The 10,307-nt window shown below is 33.5% G+C and overlaps 1 protein-coding gene and 1 pseudogene across 10 annotated transcripts in view; both read right to left on the reverse strand.

Annotated features, from left to right (window-relative positions):
• The window catches only part of LOC120601086 (olfactory receptor 2A14), an 88,279-nt gene that overhangs the window by 57,239 nt on the left and 20,733 nt on the right, over positions 1–10,307 (reverse strand). The gene's annotated exons all lie outside the window — the stretch shown is intronic.
• LOC120601413 (uncharacterized) lies at positions 4,774–4,892 on the reverse strand (annotated as a pseudogene).

Here is a 10,307-nt window from a genome sequence, read left to right on the forward strand (position 1 = left end):
TAATATTTATTTTTAGAAAATATGTCATAAAATACAAATATTTTAAAATATAATTCAAGAAAATTTTCCTCAAGTAAAAAAATACATAATCTAGAGATTAAAAAGAAAAACTAAGTCTCTGGGAAACTGACACAGATGGTTATATAATGATATATCCTACTAATATTACTAGGTTAAAAAGATAAAGAAATATGAAGTTAGCTGGAAAAAATAAAAATCTACTTATTAAAAGCAAAAAGAATCAGTTTGAACGTGTACATTTCCATAACAATATTCAAAATTTTTGAAGCAACAACTACACAATCCTCCTGGAAAGAAAGTATCATCCAAGTTTTATACCCAGCTGAATGGCTGTACAAATGCAAAGGCACAAACAGTATAGAAAATGAAGGAATTAAAGAGTATCGGTCCTAAAAATCTATAGCAAAAGAATTGGCAGTGAGCACTGAATCTTTTTTAGTTGTAGGACTATGAATATAAATATGAGGATTAAGGTAGTAGAACAGAATTCAAATGCTTAAAATATGCTCTGACAATGTAAAAACAAATATTAATAAAAGTTGAGAGGAGAAGAAAGGAGATTGTGTAATGCTGAATCCCTTACCTTTCATAGTTAGGAGAACTGGTGTTTCACTTAAATATGACAAATCAGTAAAAGAGATATAAGTACAATTAATTGATGAAAGTAATTACCAAGTATGATAATAAAATCAATGAAAGTCAGGTGAGGCGGGAGAAAGAAGGCAGGATAAAGAATATATAAATTTTATTATTGCTCATAGTAGGTAATTACCTACCTTTGACAGGTAATTAAATTCAATACAAAGAAATAGAAGAATAAGGATGCTATACAAAATTATAGATATAAAATATAACCCTTAGAAAGAAACCGTTGTCATAGCAATAAATATAGTCTTAAACTCACTGATTAAAAGAACTTTAAGACTGGATTTTTAAAAAGTTCAATTCTATGCTGTTCACAAGAAACAGTTACAGCAGAGAAATCCAAAATATCAAGAAAGAAAAGTGTGAGGGAATGGTAAACAGCAAAAACACAAATGTATAAGTTGTAATCTTACTATCAAAAAAGATTCAATGTAGAGCCAATAAAGCATCAATAAATCATATAACAGCATTGATAACACCAAGAAACAAAACACAGATGATAGTTTTAACTATGTAACTTCAAATGAAAAAAGGCCAACCTTCATAAAGCAAAAACTACAAGCTACTTAAAAATGGCAAGGAAAAAAGAAGCGGTAGGAGACATTAGTGCACCTTGCCCAGCCATATCAGATCATTGAAACAATTTAAGATCTAGAGGACTAAAAATAGCATAATTAATAAAGTACATCTAATTAATATTTCACTGACTCTGAATCCTGAAAACAGAAAATAAATCTTCTTTTCAAATGCTAAAACATCACCAAAAAGAGAAAAAAAGGGGAAAAATGGATGAAAAGGGCCATATATCAAGCTCCCCAAAATACTAATTTCAAAACATAGAATATAGGCACTATTTTCTAAACACAATGAAAAAACTAGATAACTGATCTAGTTATCTGATAAGAACAATGAAATTCCATACCTTAAAAATTTAATATAACATGTAAACACTCTGTGAAGAAAACTTTAAAACACTCCTTAGTGATGCAACAACTTAATCTAATGAAAAATTACCATACTCTTGAATAGGAAGAAGCATTATAAATATCCCAACTCCCCTAAGCAATTCGGTAAATAGGCAATCCCAAAGCAGCAACAGTATTTGTTTTGTAATTAGATAGGATAATGCTAAAATACAGAAAAGTAAAAATCATGAACCACCAGGAAAATTCTATAAAAGAAAAGTTACAAGGTAGATCAGCCTTTTTTTTTTAATTAATTTATTTTTTATGGTGACATTAACGAAATCCAGTAAGTTTCAGCTGTACATTCTAACAGTAAGATAGATAGATAGATAGATAGATAGATAGATAGATAGATAGATAGATAGATAGATAGATAGATAAATTTACACTGTGTGTTCACCTCCCATAGTTAGATTTCTTTCTGTCAACCACACTTTTGACCCCTTTTACCCCATCTACTTCCCTCCTTCCCCCTCCCCCTACCCTCTGGTAACCACTAGTCTATAGTCCATGTCCATGAGTCTCTGTTTCAACTTTTTCTGTCTGGCTTATTTCGCTTAGCATGATTATCTCAAGGTTTATCCATGTTGTCGCAAATGGCAGTATTTCATCTCTTCTTATGGCTGAGTAATATTCCATTGTATGTATGTACCACAGCTACTTTATCCAATCATCTATCATAGGACACTTCGGTTGCTTCTGTGTCCTGGCCATCATGAATAATGCTGCATGAAAATTGGTGTACAAATATCTTTTCAGATATGAGTTTTCAAGTCTTTGGGGTAAATACCCAGTTTTTTGAAAAATTTCCATACTGTTTTCCATAGTGGCTGTACCAAATGCAGTCCCACCAGCAGTGTATGAGGGTTCCTTTTTCTATGCATCCTCTCCAATACTTGTTATTTGTCCTTTGATAACAGCTATGCTAACAGGTGTGAGATGGTGTCTCACTGTGGTTTTGCTTTGCATTTTTCTAGTAGCTAGCTATGTTGAGCATCTTTTCATATATTTGTTGGCCATTTGTATGTCCTCTAGGGAGAAGTGTCTGTTCAGGTCCTCTGCCCATTTTTTGATTGGATCATTTGCTTTTTTGCTGTTATTGAGTTGACTGAGTTTTTTGTATATTTTGGATATTAGGCCCTTATCGGATGCATTGCTTGCAAATGTACTTTCTCATTCGGATGGTTGTCTGTTTACCTTGTTGATGGCTTCTTTTGTTGAGCAGAGGCTTTTTAGTTTGATGCAGTCCCATTCATTTATTTTAGCTTTTACTTCTCTTGCCTTTGAGGTCAAATTCATAAAATCCTCTATAAGTCCAAGGTCCTTGAGTTTAGTTCCTATGTTTTCTTCTATGCACTTTATTGTTTCATGTCTTATATTCAGGTCCTTAACCCATTTTGAGTTAATTCTGGTGTGTGGTGATAGAAAATAGTCTAGTTTCACTCTTTTGCAGGTGGCCTTCCAGTTTTCCCAGCATCATTTATTGAAGAGGCTTTCCTTTCTCCACTGTATGTTTTTGGCTCTTTTGTCAAAAATTATTTGCCCATATAAATATGGGCTTACTTCTGGACTCCCAATTCTGGTCCACTGGTCTGTGTGTCTGTTATGCTGCCAATATCATGTTGTTTTGATTACTGTCGCTTTGTAGTATAATTTGAAGTTGGGCAGAGTGATGCCTCCAGCCTCGTTCATTTTTCTCAGGATGGCTTTGGCAATTTGGGCTCTTTTGTGCTTCCATACAAATCTGATTTTTTGTTCTATTTCTTTAAAAAATGCCGATGGGATTTTGATGTGGATCGAGTTAAATCCGTATAAAGCTTTACGTAATATGGTCATTTTAACTATGTTGATTTTCCAAATCCAAGAACACAGAATATCTTTCCATTTCTTCATGTCTTCTTCAATTTCTTTTAATAGGGTCTTATAGTTTTCATTATATAGGTCCTTCACATGTTTTGTTAAATTTATTCCTAGGTATTTTATTTTTTGTTGCACTTCCAAAAGAAATTATTTTTTCCACTTCTTTTTCTGACATTTCATTTTAGAGTATAGGAACACTATAGATTTTTGAACGTTGATTTTGTATCCAGAAACTTTACTGTATTTGCTTATTGTTTCCAGTAGTGTTCTTGTGGAGTCTTTAGGGTTTTCTATATAGAGAATCATGTCATCCACAAATAGTGACAGTTTGACTTCTTCATTTCCTATTTAGATGCCTTTTATATCTTTCTCTTGCCTGACTGCACTCACTAGGACCTCCAATGTTTATTGAATAAGAGTGGTGATAGTGGACAGCCTTGCCTTGTTCCTGATCTTAGAGGGAAGATTTTTAGTTTTTCACCATGAAGTATAATGTTGGCTGAAGGTTTGTCATACATGGCCTTTATTACGTTAAGGTACTTTCCTTCTATACCAATTTTGTTAAGTGTTTTGAAGATCAGCCTTTTTGTATTTTCAAATTAAATAAAATTTTTCATAATTAAACAATGTGTTACTGGTTGATGACTAGAGAGATATATAATGGATCAGAATTAAAAAACTGGAAATAAATATATATTGGAATTTTAGTTATGATGAAAATGTATCTCAAATCAGTGAAGCGAAGATGGATTACACATAAATGCACTGAAACTATTAAATGTACTAGAAAATAGTAAAATTGGATGTATATCTCTTGCTTCATACTGTTATATCTTCCAGAAATCCAAATTCATTCCCAAGACATAAGAGGCAAGGGAAACTTTTTCACTATATACTTTTGAATTTTAAAACATGTAAATGCATAAACTTTTTTAAAAAGTAAAATGCAAAGATATTTTTACAATTTTCAGCTTCGAAATAGTGTATTTTTCTTATTATAAAAGGAACATATGTTGTAGAAATGTGAGGAATATAGGACATATAGAAATGGTCAAGACAAAGAAATTTCAATAAATGCAAAAAGCAAGCAAACAGCCTCATTATCTCCTCCTCTCTTTTTATGCATCTGTTTAATTTATTTAATTACACTTTTTTCAATCACATATACTATTCAATAATGAATGATTCAGGCATAATTTTTTTTTTTTTTTTAGGTGAGGCAACCCTCGGTTGACCTCATAAATTGCAAGGACCTTGTCAGCTTACAATTTCTTATTTTTTAAGCCTACAGCACCTGGTCTTCCTAGGTGGTCTCCCATCCAAGTACTAACCAGGCCTGTCCCTGCTTAGCTTCCGACATCAGACGGGATCAGGCTTGTTCAGGGTGGTATGGCCGTAAACTACATAATTCTGTCTAACTTAATTTCGTGCCTCAATTTTATTATAACTCTTCACCTACGTCTTTCACATCAGAGTCTTTGTCATCAGAGCTACATTTTGAATTACGTAACAGTTTTCCATACTATTTTCACTTTCCTTTAAATTATTTGAAATAGAACATCTTTTGAATCAAAGTATTACTCCTTAGTGAATCTCATTATAAGCTACAAATGCTCTTTCATATAACATTAGACTATTTGTCTTTTTTCTTCCTATATTTATAATTTTTTAATATAACCACTGTTAAGAGAATTTAAATTACAAATGCCAAGATTTTGCCTTTGACTACATTCGCCATACTGACTCAGGTTAGTGATTCAAATGTACGGTTATCGGTTATCGCTTATCGTTTACTTTCTCACACCAAGTTGATTTAAAGCTTTCCTTTATATTTCATTTTCCCAATCTCCATTTCACTTAAAGTAGTCAGTGCACTATTATCGCTCTCATTCTTATGGTCATTGACCCCTAACTATATGTTAATCTGTCCTTTCCATTGCATTAAATGTTCCTTGCTTCTCTAGCTGTCCAAATCCCCAAATCCTACACTGCTTTTAGGATTCAACAAATTCCACCTCCTCTAAAAACTTTTATTTTTTTATTCTCTGACCACTTAGCAGTTTTTAAAGCTTCTAATTCAGAGAAATTGTTTTCTGTATATTTTATCAGTTTTTACTCATATTAAATAATTCAAATGTTTTATTGCCATCTTTTACATATCAATTTATCTTATGTCTCCAAGTCAGTGGTAAATGAGGTGCATTTCTGAACCATACAATTCGCAGTAGCCCATCAGTTTAGTTCACATATTAGGTGCTCTGCCTTATGCAGACCTTGAGAAACTTAAATTTTCAAAATCTCAGTTTATAAATTTGTATAATGAAGAGTGTTAGACCCGATGATCTTCAAAGGCCTGTCTCAGACTAACTGTCCAATGTCAATTTAATTATTGAGCATTGCTCATACTTCCCACTAGATGGTACCAACACCAAACACTACTTGAGAAAATTGACTTTTTTAAATGAGTTGCAAAAATGAGTGATCAGGAAAGGTAGTCTGTTATGTGTAACAGTTATAATTTGTGAAATAAAATATAGAGAATCATAGATTTTTTTTCTAATTTGTTCACTGGACAGGTATTTGGTAATAATTTAATGAGCATGCTCCTAAAAATATTTAGTGTAACGTTTATGAAATCAATCCAAAATATCTTATTTAACAAATATTTACTGTGTACAGCTCTGTACACAACAATATGACAATGTTTGTGGCTACAGAAAGATAAATCACACATGATGCTCTTACAAGGAAAATGAGACCTACAATTTTTAAAAGCCACATACAAGTGAAAAATGGGAACATTCAGAGCTTGCGAACACTACTTTCAGCTGTGGAAATGAGCATTGGTCTTCATGGAAATTGGGGTATTTTAGATGAATTTTGGGTTATGAGTTCAATTTTCTATGTCACATAAAAAAGAAAAGCATGTTCAAGCAGACAGTGGAGGATACTGAATGCCAATCTATGAACTTTATTTAGTAGCTAATGGGACAAAATAGAAGACTTTCTACAGAGTTTCATAATCAGAGCTGTGTTTGTAAAAGTTGTGTCTGCTCAGAAGAAGACTGTATGAGGTCATTTAAAATAATCTAGTTCATAGAAGCAGAGAGTAGAATGGTAATTGACAAGAACTGGAGGGAGAAATGGAGAGTTGATGGTCAAAGGGTACAAAGTTTCAGTAATGCAAAAAAAAAATAAGTTCAGGAGATCTACACAGCACAGCGCCTATAGCTAACAGTACTGCATTGTATACTTAAAACTTTCTAAGAGTATAAACCGTATGTTAATTGCTCTTATTACAAAAATAACATTAATTAATAACAATAATAAAGGGGGCAGTAAAAAACTTTTGGAGGCAATGGATATGCCTATCACCTTGATGGTGGTGACAGTTTCATGCGTATATACTCATTGAGTTGTATACATTAACTAGGTACATCTTTTTACATGTCAATTATACCTTAATAGAGTAATTTTTTAAAAAAAAGATACATCTGCTGGTGGTGTGGATATTTGAAGAGAATGAGAGAAACAACATAGGGCTACTGGTTGAAGAGATATGACTGCATATTCACATGACAGCTTGAAAATGAACGATGGTTACAGTGATGAAGGATTTAAGGCATCAGTGATCTTAGCAAAGGATGAACTGAAATGAAAGTAAAAGAAATAAGAACAAAGATTAGTAGCTAAAAAATAACTGGGAAAAACTGGAATTTTTTTGTGAGTTATAAAGGAATTAAAAATCATTAATTCCAAACACCTTGAGTTTTAGAAACTGACACTACAGCTTCTCTCCCAATAAATTTGGGTTTTCTTCTGCTCAGTAATAGCAGCAGCTCCCAAATCCTGTTTTTGTAGCATGCTACATCTTTGCTGATTTAAAAAGCTACTTAACCTGCTGAGCAAGTATGACTGCAGCACCATCTAAAGCAAGTAATTCATGTAGTCTTTGCTGAGTCTGTTAGTAATAGCTACAGAACTGTGTAGATTTTTTATATTCTTCTTTTAAGGAACCTTTTCAAGACATTTAGGGTAGTATTGGAGAAATACCCTGCATGGCTCAAGGAGACTTCTTTGTCCCTTTCCTTTTTCTCAGAAGCACTAATTCTCCCTTAATTCAGTTCAGTTTAAATCAACCATGTTAATCGAACATGGAGCATAAAGATGAGTAAGACAAGATTCCTGCTCCTTGGAGCTCAGAGAAGAGAAAACAGGATATTAATTGTGCCTCTGGCAGGACAAGGAGGCACTAGTTGGTAAGGTTCCTGGAGGAAGTAATCCCTAAATTGAATTAGATGGAGGAAAAAAAAAACTAATCACATACCTGTGGATGGAAGGATGTTTTAAGTCCAGGAAATAGCCTAAACAAGACAAAGAGGCATGAAACAGTATGGCATACTTTAGAAACGACAAGAAAATTGAGAACATAAAGTGCTGGTGGGAGGATCGGGCACTGATGCTGGAGAAGCAGGTGCTAAGGCTGGAAGCAGAGGCAGGAACACATCTCAGAGAGCTTATGACCCCACCTTTGTAGACGGTAGAGAGGAACACTGACATGTTTTAAAGGCAAGTATGACAGTGTACATTAGCATTTTAATTTAGACAGGGTGGATTATTTTATCTTAGAAACAAGCAATTCAGCATTTTTAAACAAAAAAAAAGTAGAAAATATGAGGTAAGTGAAAAAGGAGGAAGACCAGGGTATAAAGGAGAAATATAAAACTCCTGCTATCTATCTAGACAAATACTTCTTAAATTTTGTATCTATACCTTATGATTATTTTCTTATTCAATTATTATTGATCATACAGTCTCAGCACATAGTAGAAATATTTCAGTGTCTCAGTCTAAATATGAATCAAAAGGGAAATGCTCTGAATGTTAACTCTGTTTTATGTAAACTTATAATAGCTGTTTTGGCAGACTCTCAGGTCTGAGCCCTACCATCACCATGACAACCTTCAGAGCAAAAGGCAAGGTTGATGAAATTGATCTGATCCACAGGTTTTGCCCTGCTGTTCAATGCTTCGTAATTTCTCACAGCAAATAAATCTCAGCCAGCCTTCATGCAAACTCTGTCATACGTCAGAAATCTTAAAATATCTAAATCTCATATTTCAATATGACATGTTTTCCCTATGTACACACTTATGGAGTCATAACTAGCCCATCCCACAGGTGTTTCTGGACCTCAGAAGAATCTGGCAGTGAACAAAAGAAAAGAAGGAAAGTCATTCTGTATATATTTTAACATTCCTTGTTATTCTGCCTAGATATAATATCCTAGTACAAAATATGAGAAGAAGCAGGTTTAAGAGGTAGCTGCCTCAGTTCTCTGAAACTCTGTTGGACTATTAAACCTTGATTAATATTTGACCCATCTTCTCTCACCTCCGCATCCCTAAACTTATCAATGCTTTCTCCTTTTTCTTCTTTTCATGGAAGTATACATATGCCACATAGGCATGCATTTTTATGGGATTATTCTGTAAATGTTTTTGTAAGTACCTATTTGCAAACTATTTTTTCACATGATAATATATATTACAAGCTACTTACTATGTCATTTTTTTAGCTACATTTTCCATAAGGACATGCAACATTTTACTTTATCCACTTTACTTATTAACTTTTTTTTAACATGTTGGGGTTTTCTTTTTTTTTTTTCTTTTATAAACAACATTGTAATGAGCATCCCATTAGTTATTTCTATAGGTATGCATTTCCTTAGTATAACTGTCTAAATTAGATTACACTGCAATTTTATTTTACTTCCAGCATTATTAGCCTTCTTCATGGAACATGCTACTCTAGTTCTCACTATAAGCTTCTACACTAAATATTTGTTCTGCCTATAAAGATTTTGTCCCAAATAAAAAAATATATACTTTATTGAACATATATTCAATTCTGAGCACTAATCAAAGTACTTTACCTATGCTTACTTATTTAATCTTCAAAACAATGCAATGGGATAGGTACGATTATTAGCCTATGAAGAAACTGAGGCACAGAAAGATTAAGCTTGCCCAAGTGTACACAGCCCCAGAGACTGTGCTTTTCAGTCATACACTATACTTGTCATGATCTGCTCCCTCCCATCATTCAGATATGGTGTACAGTGCTGCCTCGTCCTAGGCCTTCCCAGACCACTGTTTGTAAAGTACTCCCCGTCACACACCATCACCACGCTGCTTATTCAACAGCTGCCTTGCCCTGCCCTGTCCCACTGCCCCTACTCTCTGACAAATGAATACATGCCAATATTTATTTAACTTGTTAGTGAGAGAAACAGCAGGAAGACAAAAGAAATTGTTCCAACAGCATTCAGGAACAGAAATTCATAGTCAGCCAGGAAAGAAATACCAAAATAAGGTAACTGAGTTAGATAAAAGCCTGGCAAACTTTTTACAGTCCAATAAGCCATATCAACTTTGGTTCGACTCCTCTAATTAGGCTGCAAAATTATAACATCTTACCAATGCCCCCTTCTCTCATTAGGAACTTGTCATTGGATTTAGTGCCCACCCAGATAATCCAAGATGGTCTTATTTCAAGATCCTGAATTATATTTTAAGACCCTTTTTTTAAACCAGTAAACCAAGTTGAAGATATATCTTTTGGGGAGCCACCATCCAACCCACTATAGGTATGTTTCTATGTATTACGTACGTACAAATATATTGCCTGATATTTGTTCCAACCTGTAAGGGTGACAAATTTTTGTGTTTTGTTATTATGTACCCCTACCAATTAAAATGGTGCCTAATATATAGTAGATACTCAACAAATATTACTTGAATGAATTAGTTT

The sequence above is a fragment of the Pteropus medius genome, unplaced genomic scaffold (assembly GCF_902729225.1).
Source record: "Pteropus medius unplaced genomic scaffold, Ma_sr-lr_union100, whole genome shotgun sequence".
Lineage (NCBI taxonomy): Eukaryota > Metazoa > Chordata > Mammalia > Chiroptera > Pteropodidae > Pteropus > Pteropus medius.